Below are 5257 nucleotides of genomic sequence, written 5' to 3' on the forward strand. Positions count from 1 at the left end.
CCCACGCAAGGGCACTTGCCTTGGGCAAGCAGAGCCCACTGTCCTGAGTACTGCACTGCAGCAGGAGAGTGGGTGGGCCAGCTCTTCCACTCTCACACCTTTGCGGATAGCTCACCCACAAACCCCGAGACCAGGGCCGGCTCTACTGTGCTGTCAGGCCATGTGCAGGGCCTGATCTTCTAATTGCTGCAGCTGGTGAGAGATAGGGCTGTCTATCCTGCAATCATGACCCCAGGGCCAGCTGCCCCACCTGCCAAAGGTAGCAAGGGGAAAGGGGAGTGGAAGGCATCTCTCCCTTGCCCATTTCACTGCCCAGCACATGAGTGACAGGGACACCTGTTCTTCATCTCATGTCCTTGGGGACAGGTCTCTCATGATGCCCAGGCAAGGGATGAGGCCAGCTCTGCACAGCCCTCATCAACATGGCCCTAGATGGCAGCCCGGACCAGGGCCACCCACTTGTCTTTTGGTGGTAACAGACACCCTCTGCTGGAGAGCCACGGACCCAGATATGGACCTCTGTGGCAGCATGGGCCAGGACATCACCATGGCTTTAGGTGGCATTTCTGGCTACTCACATCAGGCTGTTCCTTATTACCCACGAGTTTCCAGTTCTGCCCAACTTCAATTTCTCTTCCATCTCTCCACTATTTACTTGCTCATCTTGGTAGCACCTGAGGCCTCTGGGTGTCTGGGGTCATTTAGGAAGTGTCTCAGGAATGATATTTCCAGCTGTGTCATGTGGCACAGGGTCGGGGTTGTCTCGGGCATGGTCTGCCTGCCTGGGCCTGCATGCCACCTGTCTGGGGGCTGTCTTATACTTGCTCTGCAAGTCCAGGCCATGTGGTACCTGGCTTGGGGCTGTCTTGTGGGTGGTCTCTGGAGGCATTTTCTTAATTGAGATTCCCTCTCCTCAAATGACTTTAGCTTGTGTTTGTGTGAAACTATCCAGTACAATGTTTTTGTATTTTGTGAGAAAAAAATTTTTCCCTAAATTCTCAGATATAGCTTTTCTCTAATACACAACTCACCACATACTTTCAAATATGTATTTACTTAAATAAATTTGTTTGTTTGTTTTTGTGGATGTACGACCTGAATGTATATCTTGGTACTACATGCATGCAGTATTGGCAAAGATGATCAGAAGATCAGAAGATCGTATCCTCTGGAACTGGAGTTTCAGATGACTAAGGTGAGCTGCCATATGGGTGCTGAGAACCAGATCTGGTTCTCAAGAATAACAAGTGCTCTGAACCATGGCCCCATCTCTCTAGCCCCAAACTCTCTAGATGTTTTGTTTTATTCTTGATTGTGTGTCATGTAGGTGCCTGTAGAGGCCAGAGGCATTGGAATTCCCTGGAGCTAGAGTTGCAGGTAATGGTAAACTGCCAGTCATGGGTGCTCGGAATTGAACTTGTGTCTTTTGAAAAAAATGTTACATCTTATTAACCTCGGAGCCATCTTTTCAGCCCACAATGATCATAATTTTTAGTGAACTCTATTTCCCTATCAAAAGGAGAGGATAATTTCAATGCAAAAAAAAATTCAGTCTGCAAAGTTAAAATTATGCCTAGTATGCACATGAACTGTAATATGTGGGTTTTTTTTTTAACTTTCTCTTCACACCAATGACCATGACACTAATTGGCAGACAGCTGAATAGTCTGAAATGCATGCCTACTGAATGATGCCTTTATAAAACGTGAGGTTTGACCTCCTATCTTGATATTCATTTTCTCCCCTGTAGTTAAAACAGGCTCAGCTGCTGGGCTCACTATCCAAGAACTGATTTTTTAATACCAATTTCAGAAATTAATTCAATGAAGAAACAATAGGATAAGAGAAAAATAAAATTTTGTTAAAATAATGTCTAGTCAATTTAAAGCACCAACATTAAGTAAAAATATAACTGTAGTAGAGTGTAGGTGGTGGCTTTAATTATTTCAGTTTTAACTAAATGCCTAAAATATCTACCAAAATTAACATTCCAGAAATAAGATCATATGGTAAAACAACTTAGTTCCAAACCTTACTATTTTATACCTAAATGTGGGAGATCTTATCATAATAGTAAATAAAAGGAAATGGGCCATGAAATTTACTACAAAGAGCCAAATGACTATTAGAAGGCAACAGAAACAGCACCCACCCATCATTTCTTGTTTATAAAGGTGTGTGTGGTGGTTTGAGTGAGAATAATTCCCATAAGGCCCATGTGTGGATACTTGGTTTCTGGTTGGTAGAACTGTTTGGGAAAGATAGGAGGCAAGGTGTAATTGGAGAAGGTGTGTCACGGGATGCGATTTGAGACCTCAAAGTCTTGTGCTAATCCTGGTGTTTTTCTCTCTCTGCCTCATGGCCGTATCTCAAAACTTGAGCTCTCAGTTACTGGTCCAGTGCCATGGCTGCCTGCCTTCCTCCTGCCTTGCTCCTTACCCTAGTGGTTATGGACTCTAACTCTCTGAAACTGTGAGCCCCAGTAAACACTTTCTGTTATAAGTTGCCTTGGTCATAGTGTTTTATCACGGCAGTAGAAGTACATGTGTAATGTACTTTAAATCATTCAATCCAACTTGTTCAATCCCATTTTCAAAACCTTCTAATAAAGAGACAACACTTAGCTTTCAAGCCTAACCAAATGCTCACCACTAAACAGTATATATATATATATATATTCTGACTACAAATTCTATTCATCTTAAATGGTGTTTGTAAAATGCAGCTCTCTGCATTTTCTGGTTTCTCTTTTAACTTATTTCTTCATTGTCTTGAGTATTTTATTATAACTTCTATGAGTCCACCAGGACCTACCCTACATAGGTCCCTTCCAATATGTATCCAACCTTTCCAGCAAGCCACATCTCCAACAAATTCTCCAGGTAATCCTGGTAAGTCTCCTTGTCCCTCCTCATCCACAAACCCTCCTTAATACACAAGACGATCTAGCTCAGATGCCACATCCAAAGCTCTGCTTTAGTCTAGCTACACTGTAACCAATTTCTAGGCTTTCCAGAACCCACCCTGCCTATCTCCCAAGCCACAGGCCCTTCCCATGTCACACCCAACCCTTTCTACCCAGCAAGATCTACCCAAGCCCCTGACTCCAGGCTTTGACCAGGAGGCACATTCTGTACATCAGTCAGTCCAGTCTTCTTTGTCTACCTGACTTCACTCCACCCAAGCCATTTCCAACCACAGGCCCTTGGCTGCTGTCCTGACCTGCTCTATTTATATAGACTTCAGACTAACAAAAGAAGTCCATATGCCCACATCTTATTGCAAAACTACAAACTGATTTAAAAAATCAAACCAGTATTTTCTTCTCTAAATCACCATGGCATATCACAGTTAAAACGCTAAGCATATATAAAAAAGAACCTGCAAGAGGGAAAAAAGAAAAAAGCAAGTCACATATAAAGAAAAACCCAGAATGATTTCGAAATGGAAAGCCAGAGAACCCTACAGCAACACATTACCCATCTTAAAAGACCATGATAAGCATCCTAATGTAATATATTTAACAAAACTCTCACGTAATTAAAGGAGAAAGGAAGACTTTCCGTGATATAAACAATCTAGGAAAATTTATATCTAACAAGCCAAACCTAAATAAAATACAAGAAGCAATATTTTGCACTAAAGAGAGGAATGAGCACAGCTGAGAGATTCCAGAAAGAAATACAAAGCCATAATCATGAAAGCACAAAGTACTACTGAGAACACAAACAACCACCAAAACCTAACAACACAAAGACCTAAATTAATACACATTTTTGAGATAATAACTTTAAATATCAATGGCCTAAAATTGTCCAATCAAAAGACACAAGGTGACTGAATGGATTAAGGAAAGAACTTCATCTGCTGTCTACAAGAAACACATTGTAGCTTTAATGACAGGTGCCATCTTAGAGTAAAAAGATAGGCAAAAGTATTCCAATCAAACAGGACCAGAAAGCAAGCTGGCACCATTACCTTAATATTTGACATAAAAGAGTTTAAGTTAAAACTAATCAGAAGCGGTATGGGGGATTCTAATTTTAACTGGGAGAGAAGTTAATCCAGACGTCATTACTAATCTAAGCATATATGCACAAAACTCTAGTGCACCCAATTTCATAGAGGCTGTATATTGTACTTAAAGACACAGATTAACATCAATCCATTAATGGTGATTTCAGTGCCCCCTTTCTGCAATATACAGGTCACCAGGACAAAAAATAAACAGAGAAACATCAGGATTACTTGGCATCATACAAAAAAAAAAAAAAAAAGCACGCTTAATAGACACCTACAGAATAGTTCACTCAAGTGCCAAAGAAAAAAAAATCCACTCAGCAGCACGTGGAGGCTTTTCTAAAATAAACCACATTCTGAGGCACAAAGCAGTTCTTTACAAACTCAAAAAGATTGAACTGACTTATTGTATCCTATCTGATCATAATATAGTAGATTTAAAAGTGACAGCAGACAAATCTCTAATGCATATACAAACGCGTGGTGATTAAACAACTCGTCTCATTACTGAATAATGAAATCAAGAGCCCTCTCCGTCACTGGCTGCCATAGGGAGGGGAGCTGCTGACATCTCCGCGCATCTGCAACAGGTGGTCGTTCAGAGCTGCTCCATTTCGGGAGGAACCAGCACACATACAGCACCAAGCGCACTAATCTGAAGGTTCCCAAGTCCTTCCACTATGACAGGTTGATTCACAGCAAGACTGTGGCGCCGGCAGCCAATGGCGAAGGAGTCGTCGTGGTCATAAGCCGCCAGCGAAAACCCACCTTATGTGAGGGCCACCATCAACGTGAATGAGGGGGCCACCCTCAGCAGCATCAGGCACATGAGCCGAAAGAACAAGTACTGCCCTGATCTTCGAATGGCGGCCATCCACAGAGCCAGTGCATCCTGCCAAGCCAGAAGCCTGTGGTGGTGATGAGGAAATGGATCGGTGCGGCCCCACCAAAAGCTCCTGAGCCCCACACCCCAGAATAAGAGCCAACTGACTTTTTCAACCACAGAAGAAGAAGAAGAGGAGAAGAAGAAGTTGAAGTAGAAGAAGAAGAACAAGAACAACAAGAAGAAAGAAATAAAAAAGAAAAAAAATTTTGTGGAAACCCAGTCAATGCAAATAACAATAGTAATACTAACAATAACTAAAGTATAAATCAATGAAATAGAAGCAAAAAAAAAAAAAGTCAAAGAATCAATGAATCTAAGAGCTGGTTCTTTGAGAAGATATATGGGTCTGAC

At 41.9% G+C, this 5257-nt stretch overlaps 1 pseudogene; it reads left to right on the forward strand.

The window, feature by feature from the left end:
- The first annotated feature begins 225 nt into the window (after window positions 1-225).
- LOC110555966 (large ribosomal subunit protein eL28-like) lies at window positions 226-4999 on the forward strand (annotated as a pseudogene).
- Window positions 5000-5257: the final 258 nt, after the last annotated feature.

The sequence above is a fragment of the Meriones unguiculatus genome, chromosome 18, assembly GCF_030254825.1.
Source record: "Meriones unguiculatus strain TT.TT164.6M chromosome 18, Bangor_MerUng_6.1, whole genome shotgun sequence".
Taxonomy (NCBI): domain Eukaryota; kingdom Metazoa; phylum Chordata; class Mammalia; order Rodentia; family Muridae; genus Meriones; species Meriones unguiculatus.